We start from the raw sequence: 11,972 nt of genomic DNA on the forward strand, positions 1-11,972 counted from the left end.
AAGATAAATTAGGAAGACAAAATGTCTCAAGGGTTCACAATAGAGAATGAAGGGGCAAGTGTGGGGTGCTAGCCCTCTAGTCCATGCTGCAAAGAGGCAGACTAAAGAGTGCCCATGAAGTTAATGGCAGGACTCTTAAGAAGCATCATCTGCACATGTTTCATGAGCTGCAGCAGCAGTAGGAACTAGTAAGAAGGGTACAAAGATTGATGGGAGGTAATGCCATGGAAAGAGATGCATAAGGCAACACATTCTTAATGGTTGTGAGGAGGATGAGGCTGTCAAGATAGGGGCCAAGAGAGATTTTTGAATTAAAGCATGGTTTGGAAGCATATTTAAATATGCTGTAGTTCTGCTTGGAAGAGGAATTGTTCACGTATACTTTACTCTTTACAGAAAAAGAGGAAACTAAAATAGGAGTAAAAAATGTAAGTAATACATGCCTCCTCAGTGATGATAATGAGAGTGTGGTTAGAGTGAGAATCAAGAGAAAATGTGCTTTTGCAGGGAAGAAAGCAGACAGGGAAATGGTGGTGATTAATGGAGCACACAAATTTAGAAACTGAGCCACACAGAGGAAGACGTCAACAGCATTGGGTTTCACATACTTCTGAAGTGTATAGATCCTTGGTGGAACTTTGGATCTCAGAATCCCTGCACCATGGAAAAGGAACTACAGGCACAGAAGTTGAGAAAGATTTTTAAGGATTTATGTAGAGCTCTGTACTTGCTGCTCCTCTGCCCAGTCAGGATTGATAGATGAGCCTCCTTCCCACATATCAATTCAGATAACATCTTAAAAGAAACAAAATGGAAGAAATAGGCTCTGGATAGCTGCTATAGCAGTTGTGAGGTGTATCTTCTGTGGTGTTGGACTAGAGGACATTTAGATGCGGTGCGTTGTTTAATCAGGACTGCTAAGACAGTAACTGAAACTATGTGACCTTAACTAGAGAAGGTGATTGTGCGACAGTCACAGAGACTAGAAATGTGAGTTCAAGATATAATCAGGAATAAAGAAGATTTGATTTGCACTTCTCACCTGAGTTCTTGCCTAAAAATGTTGCTTCTGGTCCTGTAGAAATGTCACCATGCTCTCTGTCTTCTTTTACAAGTAATGTTCCATGAGCCCATAACTGTGTCCAAATTTTGTCTTTTATAATGACATCTATGATTGCTCTATTTCAGAATAAATTCTGTTCTTGAGAGCTGGAGGGTTAGGCATCCAACATTTAGAGAGCAGATCCTTTATAATCATTCAGGTGTCAAACTTGAAGCACCCAGATAGATATATTTTGAAGCCTCTAAGCAGAAAGGTCAAATCATCCTACATCTCATAAATTGTAAAGGTACTTCCTCAAAGAGAATGACTTTTATTGGCCTTTCTGTACTTTAAAATAAACCTATAGCCAAAGTGAAGAAAAGATTGTTTAGAGATTTTGATTATGAAAAGGATGAATATAAAGGAATGAAAGAGTAGGTTGATGTCTATATGCGGGTGAGGGCTGGCACAAGTTAGGTCAAGGCCATGATTGGACAGTAAAAAAAAAATAAGGTGGGCTCAAAGCTTTTGTAAGATGGGAGAGAAGGAGAAGGAAGAAGAATTAAGATGGAGACAGAGAAGGATGACCCAGATCCGGGTGGATTTCTGTAGGCAAATTTATCCTGTCTAGGTGGGTGGTTTATATCCTTATCAATTGGTTGTGAGTTTATTGTGTAGATATATCATGGTTTGGGAATTTAACATATAAATCTGATTGTTGGGTTGCAGCTTGTTGGGTCTTAATTTTAATGGGTTGTTGGGAGTTTATACCATAAGTATTAGGGGGGCAGATGTTGGGAATGTAAACAGAGCAGCGATAGAGAGTTGCAAGAGGGTAGTCACTGCTGGGACCAGGGGATGGATGCTGGTAATGTGAGCAGAGTCCACAGTTTGAGAGCCATGAGAGAGTAAGAGAGCTACAGTGCCCTACAGCATAGAATAAAAGAAACCCCTTTTTATATTTCACCACAGCATGAAAGCATCATGGGTAACAAGATGAAACCATCATGGGTAACGAGATGGAAGCATCATGGGTAACGAGATAGAAGCATCATGGGTAATGAGATAGAAGCATCATGGGTAACATGACAAAGATAATGAAGGAAACAGGAAATAATAGGTTTCAAGGTAGGAGATACTGTGTATGTTTTAAACCATAGATGAGATGAAAGTTATAAAAAACATCATTAAAATATTTCACTTAATTGGCAGTGATGATAAACATGAAATATTTGGATGTGTAACAGAAACATCTCAGTCATTAAGAATATAACTATAAATATTATTTGTTGGGCTTATAAATCCATTGGGCTTGTAAAACAAGAACTCCAGAAATTAGTCACAAGGGTTTAGGAGATGCATAAGAATAATCTTTCTGAGAATACAGGGTAGAGATTATTCTAGCTTCACAGGAGTAGGAGAGAATAAAATGGGACAGGATATAAATTTGTTGAGGGGATGTTGGAAGAATTATTTACAAATGCATCTCTTCATTTTTATGGGGAGTAGGGTGGAACAGGCTTGGATTCTTTAGAGTCAGACTGACTGAATTTGAACCCTTGCTGTGCCTTTTACTAGCTGGATGATATTGGGAAACTGTGTCTTCTTTCCTGTATCAATTAACTTATCTGAAAAATATAATTAATATATGCATTCATTTATTTACTGTTCCAAGTGAGTTCTTAGAAACTGAACACTGGAAAAGCGCTTGCCATCAGTGATGGCTCATGGGGACTGTCAACTTGATGGAATCTAAGATCACCTAGGAGACATGTCTCTGATGTGCTTGTGAGGAATTACCTAGATTAGGTTAAATGAGGTAGGAGAAGATGTATCTTAAATGTGGGTGGTACCAGCCCATGAACTAGAAGCCTGGACTGAATGTGAAGAGAAAGCAAGCTGAGAAGTATTATGAATCTCCCTTTGTTCCTGATTGTAGAGGTTATGTGTCCATGATGACTTACCCACCATGAGAGACCATAACCTCACCTATGAGCCAAAGAACATCCATAATCCCTTAAATTACTTCCTGTTAGGTGTTTGATCTCAACCCTACGAGAAGCAACCCAAACACTGTAGAAGCGCCATACAAATTTAGTTATTGCCATTATTACAGGAAAACAATGTTAGTTAATGTTGAGAGGTAGATGACTGTAATGCAACTTTGAGAAAGCTTATAAATAGTGGCTGTGGCATGGGAACTTTAACCTGGCAGGAGAACTTAGATGCATGCCAAGCCAGCAGTGATGGATTTCTAGACTGAATTTGTCAACTGGTGCTCTGTGGCACATGGTGACAAAGGATACATGAACTACCTGGATTCCTCCGACTTGCTGATGCACTGTTGTTCATGTTGTTTACGTTCTTCAAATTGTACAAGAGACAATCACAATGGTGTGGACATTACTAAGACTGAGCAGTAGAGTGTATGGAGAATCATTAGGTTGCAAGTGGATTGGGTAATAATTGACTATGTTTAGGGTGCCTCGGGATGAGGAGGCAGGTAGCAGTGGAGTGGAGGATTTGTTAGTGTAGAAAAGTGTGGAAAAGAAAAGAAGAAAAGAGTAGGACCCTTAAGTTGTAGAAATACAAGTGTGTGAGCAGCTGAGGGGTGCTGACTCTAGAGATTTTGGGGGTAGCACTATCTGGGGTGCTGCCAAGCATGGAGGAAGATTTGCAGAGGCCCTGTAGATAAGGAGTCCTCTGTGTTAAATCTCTCAAAGTAACTGATGTGAAACAACTGAAGATGCATTGGGTAAACACGAACATAGAGCCATGGAATTAACTCAAAGGCAGCTTGGCTTTAAACCATTCTCTCAAAGTAAGCACAAGCCATTTACTATATAAGATTGTCATTTGTATCCAGTTATCTGCTGAATAGATTGTCTTGTCACAGAGGACATTACTGCTTCATATAGATGCAAACCAGGGGCTTGTTTTTTTGCTTTTGTTTTTTTGTTTGTTTGTTTTTTTTCTTATAGCCCCAGTCTTTAAAACTTTGTTCAGTTAACTATCTCAGATCTTAATACTCAGAGAAAAGTATCATTTCCACGAATAATCATTTTTCACCATAATCTAAGCAATTATGTCTAAATCATGATCTGCAGGGGACTAATAGGACTTTCCGAAGTTAAGTTTTTGTTCTCTAATGTTAATTTCATAGGAAGGGGATCGAGATACGTATAGGACATGTCTGCAGAAATGTGTTTCAGACTTTGGATGGGATATTCTGTTTAAACTAGGATAAATGATGATTTGACGAACTGTCACCTAGTTTTCCATATATGTCACCCAGGAACCCTAATTGGGGTAACTCTGAGGAAGTTAGTAGAATATGGATATGATTAGTAACTCAATATCTCACTTTTAATTGGTAAGTATTTCCTTAGTTATCTAAAAAGGAGTTAATGTTTTGCTACGTATTAGGGAGAGAAGACCAATAATGCCAACTAACAAAGTGTTCCAGTATGGAGTTGGTCATTTCTGCCCCCCTGTTAGCTCTATAGCCTTGATCAAACAATTGTCCCCAGGGATCTCATCTTGGAAGCAGGTATAGATGGGACATCTAACATAGCCATATGCTAATAAATCTATGAGTCAATCATTTTAGAATACAATAAAAGAAGTCTGGGACACTGCCTTGAGTTCATGCAGAGCCCATCTTTGGAACACAGAGATCAGAGTGGCTTAGGGAAGAGAGGCCTGAAAATGCTTCCAGTGAGCACTTTGCTTGAGATGCGCCTTGAAGGATATCCTAGAGTCAGCACCTAAGACACAGAGAATGCACACTTAGAGGTAGAGTGGTATGACCCTGTTCATTTCATTCATAGAATCTAAGTGGCTCACGAATGAACCATGAGTATATCATTTCATTCATGGGATGTCAGTGCACATGAGCCATGGGCATATCATTTCATTCATAGAATCTCAATGGATACAAACCATAGGCATATCAAAATCAGTGGGAAGGTAAGATAGGAAGCTCAGGGTGCCTGTCATCATGAAGTGCCTTGAGAAGAAAGCTGTTGTTAAATGTAGTTTGAAAATTCAGGACTGTAAGAGGGCTTTTGGTCCACAGAAACAGTGCAACTATTAGTCATGAGAAGAGCAGGGAAGGTAACTGGGGAAGGTAGAAGCAAGCATCTCGGCCCTTACATCTCTGGCATATAAGACCAGGGTGAAGGATATACAAAAGTCAATCTGAATCTGGAAATTGGGCCTGCGACAACTTTTGTCTTCTGACATTGGAATTCAATTCCTTAGGGCTAGGGATTAAAACACCCACAGACTGGTTCTATTAATTCAGTAACACTGGAAGTGGGAGGAAGGTAGGTGAGTAAGTAAAAAAGAGTAGAATATTTACTATGAAGTCAAAGATAGGTGAACCTTATTCTTCTTAGAAAGAATCAGCTGAATGTATATAAATACATTTACACACACACACACACACACACACACACACACACACACACACACACACACACACATCGCCATGGCCACCACCACCAATCAAAGAAAAGGAAAAGAGGCTTTCAACTTTAAAGTGGGGTCATGTAAGGGGTGGAAGAAAAGGTTGTTGGGATAAAAGAAAAGTGAGAAAGTCATTTAATTTCATTGTAATTTTTCTTAAAAAAGGGAAAACTCATGCTAAAGGGAGATGTCTCTTTAGGCTGAGTTCAGGACATGTATGGTAATGGCAAATGACCTTCTAAGGGAATAGGAGACTCACATGAGCCTACGTATGTGAAAATGTGCTGTGGAAAGACCTTAATATAATTCTGGTTTGGAATTCTACTTTTTGATTCTTCCATATGAATGAAAACAGCAATAGCAGGAACAGCAAAATAACCTTGCACAACTGCAGGTCTCTTGTTTATAGCTGCCCGGTGTGTGAAGATAACCTGTGGCATTAATAACACATGATGCAGAGGAGAGAATGTCATCAGTGAGATTTGGTTTTTAACAGTGACTCTTCATTGTTTTCAGTTTTGCTTGACAGATAGCTTCCTTGTACCCTAAGACGACTTTGGGTTTGGGATCGTTATGCCTCAGGCAGCTACAGGCATAGCGAGTGGGGAACCATGCACCGACATGAACTGAAGTGGTGTGTACTATGTAAGGGTCCCTTGAAGGAAACCTCTGCACATCCATTAATCTCTTCACAGCTTTCCCTAAACCATCCCACTGGTACAGGACATCATGGGCTATCAGACCTTGATTCGAAAAGATACAAAGATGTCTAGTCATTTAGGAAGAGAAAAAAAGGAGTAAATAAATGGTGCCTTCATCTGCTCACCTTCAAGTTTGAGGAAAGAGCCTATTGTCTCAGACTCTGTAGAAGTGCTGTAGTTATTTTGCATCTTGGAACAGCTAAGCGTTACACAGTGATGCTTTCTGCCAATTCTGTGACCTTCCCATTCTCCCACACTTCTGACATTTGGTTTTGACTCTGAATCAGGCTTTTCTCAGCTTTCTTTACCTGAGTGAACCAAGTTCTTAAGCCACATAAACCTTTACAAAGAAGAAAGTTCCATTTGCTGATTGTCTGGGGGCACTTAGAACTTAAAGGGCTGATTGCCCGTTCCTTGATTTCTTGCTGGGACCCTAAAACCTCCTAAATTTAGAGACCTGTTTAGAGCTACAATTTTTATGTTTCGGAGTTTTTGAAAGTGCACTCAAATTTGGGAGTGATGATTGGTGATTTTAAAGCTACTTCACTACTAACTTTTAAATTCTTATTGACAACCCCCACCACCGCCGCCACTTCATCTCTAGTGGGTTATAAATCAGGATCCTCTTTCACTTCTTTTCCATGTGAAAACCATTTAAAAGGTGAACGTGGTTTTTCTTAATCTCCCCTGTCCTGTTTTCTTGTTCTTACTATGCGGTCAGATTTCCTTCCTCTCCTCCTCTTGTCTCCTTGATAGCCAAGCCAGCTCCTTTTCATGAGGTTTTCTTGTTGATGGCTTTGGTGGACGTGCAGAGCTGTAATTTGCCAGCACTCAGCCCTGCGAGATTTAATGTATTCACAAATCTGGAAGAGCAAGGTGAGTGGAAGAAATGAGCAAGCCTGAGAAGGGTTGGTTCACTTACGAACCATGACTCAAGGGGAACTTGGGTTGTCTGGGGGATGTGCAGAAGCACTTAGGGAGATGGGCAGTTTGGGGATTCAGGTAAAGAGCCCCTGTCCCCACTACTGTGTTTGAGGACTGTAATATGTACAGACTTTTTGCATGGAACACCATTTCTTTCACGAGACAGAAATGAGTGATGGGGAAATTAGGTGAGACGGAAATCCCACTTTAGACATGATAGAAAGCAGAACAAATGGTACTAAAGCCAGAAATGGTTTCATCTAAACCAGAGGTGATTCACTTTACATTACTTGTTCTCCAACATCAGTACATCTGAACTTCTGAGACATCCTGCATCTAAACATTGAAGAAGGATACCACCCCCTCATTTAGCAGCATTATGACTACTCCTGGGCCCTGGGATCTTGGGCTCTCTTTAAGCTCTAGTTTTGAGTCAGATCTTCAACTATTTTTAGAGTGTATATATAGCTTTTTCACAAGTGATCATCTATATTCTCGAATTCTTGTCTTAGCTTTCTTATATAATTGTATCAAAGTGCGGCCAGGACATTTATCACCTGTGCCAGTCACTGTGGCTTAGAGTGCAGCATGTATTTCTGAGTATTGTTAAGGGGCAGGGGTACCTAAAAGCCTGCCTTTCTGTCAATACACCCAGGAGATTTCAGGGACAAACTTATCCAGATACTCATAAGGAAGATGATAAGGATAACACACTTCCTGATTGCTTGAGCTCTCACAATTGATTTTCTTGCGTACTTTTCACAATTGCTTGGTTAGTTCTTATGTAGTGTCATAACACACTCAATATTATTTTAAAAGCGGGGATGTGGTTCAGTTCTGCTAATGACTATATGAAAACCAGGAAATATATTAAGCATGAAGCCAGGTTTATCTCTTCTAATTTCAAAGTCTGTGTTTTTTCTCTCCTCTTATCTCAGGGCTGGGCTCAGTGCCTGGATCTAGAATATACTGCCACACAGATCTCTCTCTCTCTCTCTCTCTCTCTCTCTCTCTCTCTCTCCTGAAGACAAATTGGTACTCATCTTGGCCTTGTCTACTTGGATGCTTCAGCATCTCTTTTAGATCCATTGCCAGGTGCCTTTTAGCTCTGTCCTACACAGTTCAAAGTAGAGACAAACTGAAGATGATTCTACAATAGGGACTCACAGGTTCATTGTTCTGCCAAACCATCCGTATGATTGCTTAGTGTCATTACAGCAAATAGCATGATAGCGCATTGGCCTCTTGACCCCAAATGTGTTTGAGTACATAACATTGATTCCCCGGATCATGTCCCAGATGTCTAAACCTTGTGATAACCAGAATTGCTTTCTTGGTTCAGTCTGGTTTATAGACTCAGGCACTCTATGACAAGATTAATTTCACTCATAAAGTGCACTTATATGTCAGCTGCACTTGACTAATTGTGATGCTTGAGTGCTAGCTTTTATACATTGACTATCAACCTCTTGACTAGAACACGATCCATGCTAGGAAAAAAAACATTTTGGGAAATAGGACCTTAATGGCCTCATTTTGACAAACATTGTATGAATAATCATTGTCAAGGAAGAGCTCTGTTGTTTTATTTAATGTCACTTTTTATTAGTTCTTTGAGAATTTCATACATTTTGATTTTAGTCTTCAGCTCCTTCCAGATCTACTCATCTCCAGTCCCCTCTCAACCCAGCTTCATGTCTGTATTATTAAAATGACTCTTAGTGACTTATCTTACATGCACAGATTAGTACATCTCTCAACCATTTTTCCAGTAGATGGTGGTTAATATAGGCTTATAACTGGTCAAGATGCAGATAGTAGGAGGCTGTTGAGTGATCAACTCTAACTGGTACATCATCACAGCCCATTCCTGAAGTTTAGGGATCAGTGAAATAGAGGATCAGAGAGAATGTAAGTCAGGGACCGTGTATGACAACGAAGCAGTGTTTCCCAGACACAGCAGGGCAGTTACACATGTGACCTCAAAACAACTGTGCCACAGTGGTACTTTACTGGGAACAAGTGGAATAACGAAGCAGTACATGCCACCTTGAGTCTGCTTTTCCCCTCAGGGTAGTCGGACAATGTTGTGCACTGGATGGTCTGGTAGGAATGAAGTTTAGACGGTAGGTGAGTTTGTCGGTTACTAGGTCAGCACGATTCTTCTCAGGAGATGGTTTTCAGGGAAATAGCCCTCTTCATTCTGGACAACAAGCTATACAAAACTTGGGGAGTGGACATCAGTGTTTGGGGTGAGTATACATTATTAACTGTGGCCAAGGTGCTGGGAATGCTTCCTTTGAATGGAGAGGAATTCCAGGTACTTGCTGGTCATATCCTTATAAGGAGAATAAGGAGAGAAGAAGCTTATCCTGTAATTCCATTACCAGGCTACTTCAGGGGTGACAGATGGGGGAATCAGAAGGCTTTGTGCACAGGGACACGCAGTCCCACAGCAAGGAGGAAGCAATCCCGAGACTGCTTAGACTCAGGATGAGATTTTCAAGGTTTGGACACATCTTACTCTAGACTAGCTTCCTCAGCTGCACCAGTTCCACATGTACACACACCAGGCTGGTAAACTATAAAACATATCTAGTTTATCAGTCAAGTCAGATTGTATATCCTAGGCTTCCTCCCTGAGCTTCAAATCATTTTATTTTGTTTGCACATAGTCTTTTTATATGGCGGCCACTGAGACTTGGTGGCTACCATAACTTAATAGGAGAAGATTGCTCATTTTCCTGCCTTGCTTGCATTTTCTTCTCCAGGCTCTTAGACTTAGTAAAGACCTTTGTAGTTCCCTTGTATGCATTCACTCACTTACCTGGTTTCATTTTGGTCTCGTATCTTCAGTGCAATTAGCACATCTCTACACCGAAGCTTTGGCTTCCTGATTCCCTGTTTAAAATTCTTTGATAATTTCCACTGGCATTGTTCTCTCTTTAACTCTGCCACGGCTGACCTCAGCTCTTGGAATTATCTTGTTTATTCATGTGTGAGGCAGGGACTTAGTATTCCACTCTACTCTTGAACTCACATTGTAGCCAATGATGACTTAAAGCTTACAATTCTCTTGCCTCCTCTTGCCTCTACTTCCAGAATCACAGAAGCAGCACTGGGGATTAATGGCAGCGACTCCTACCTGCTAGCCAGCTGAGCCCCATTCCCAGCAATGCCTTAACAACCTTTTGACTAATTATGATCAACACTTCATATTCTAGACCCTTTATAGACTCCTTGTAAACAATAGCTGAGGTAGTGAGATGTTTTGAAATATAGTCATGTCAAAGATTATCTAAATCACATGAACATCCTGAGCTTCAAAGCAAATCTTATCATGACTTCATGGTCCACTGGTCTCAAACCTGTGCCAATATCTTCACTAACTCATGCTAGGCAACCACTTTCTTCTTCCCATCCATAAACACTAGCGTTCTTTTGACGTCTGTTGCCACTATACCCTGTATTTTTCCACAAGCTTGGTGTATACTATTGCTTTTGTCTAAGGAAAGTTTCTCTTCCTACTACTCAAGCTAACACTTGTGAGTAATTTTTAAAACACACTTCCTCCTTTGCCCAGAACAGTGGCCTGTTTCTCCTGGCTTAGCTTTGCCAACAGCTAGGTACAGCCTTTCCTAGGAGCTGTAATTGTCCCTCCTGGTTTAGCATAGGATCAGTCTCAACCAACCCACTCCGCAGCATTCCACCAGCTAGCTTGGCCAATTTACCAGCTACTGCCCTGGCTGCTTTCTTTCTCTGCATACCTTTGTTCAGCAAATAAAAACACTTGGACAACTTTATTATCTTAGAACTTGCTGGATGCAGAATCTTCTGCCTGAACCTTATCAGCTAGCCTATATCAGCCATCCGATGGTGGTGGAGACTGCAGGTTCTAGCTACCCCAAGACCTTACACAGTTGTTGCGTGCTCCTCCTTCCAAACAGAGCCTGACTGAAAAGACCCTCTCTCTCCCTGCATCTCCTCTCTTCCTCCTGGAACCCAGAAGTCCCACCTTTACCCTTCACCCTGCAATTGGCTCTCTCCTCCTTTATTGACCAAACCAAGAAACAATTAGGGAGCCAGACTTTAGTATCAGCACCCCCTTCCCCTACAAACTCTTTCTCTTCCTGAATGTCTGCTTACCAGAGAGATGAGATTTCCCCAGCTGAGGGGTCAGTCTGGGTGCACAGCCTCTGAGTAGCTTTTGAATCTTTGCAGCTGCCTAAGCAGTAGTGGAATTAGTTTTCTGCCATCTTTCTTATGAATCAAGAGTCCCCTGAAACTTCTGAGTTTTGAATCAGTCCGAAGCATTGGGTCTTTGCCAAGAAACCTGCAAGGAGTGTGACATTTGTAACTACTTCCTTAAATCCTGAGTGTTCTCATTCCTGCCCCGTTTGTTCTCAGTCCCTTTTATCAAAGACCAAAACTCCACTCAATATGCAAGTATACAAGAAGACACCAATGTTGTATAGTCATATCGTTATACAATAGTGAATACATGTGCATGCATCTTGAAATTGATGTGAAACTGTAAACAATCATACAGACAATGTGTGTGTGTGTGTGTGTGTGTGTGTGTGTGTGTTACATGCCTCTGTAAGGCTGAAGAATACTCACACATTAACAAATGACAACATTAAAATAAAACATATTAGGGCTTTTGGACACACAACTTTTTGGTAAATTTCTTGCCTGGTAAGAGTAAATCCTAATTTTGATCACCAGATATAAAAAATAAATAAATTCTTTACTGATTCTCTCCCTTCTAATTAGTTGCAAAGATGAACCAGGGGATCCACCTTTCTCCGAGAACTGGGCAGCTATTGGCCATT

Source organism: Rattus norvegicus, chromosome 7 (assembly GCF_021556685.1).
Source record: "Rattus norvegicus strain SHRSP/BbbUtx chromosome 7, alternate assembly SHRSP_T2T, whole genome shotgun sequence".
NCBI classification, from domain to species: domain Eukaryota; kingdom Metazoa; phylum Chordata; class Mammalia; order Rodentia; family Muridae; genus Rattus; species Rattus norvegicus.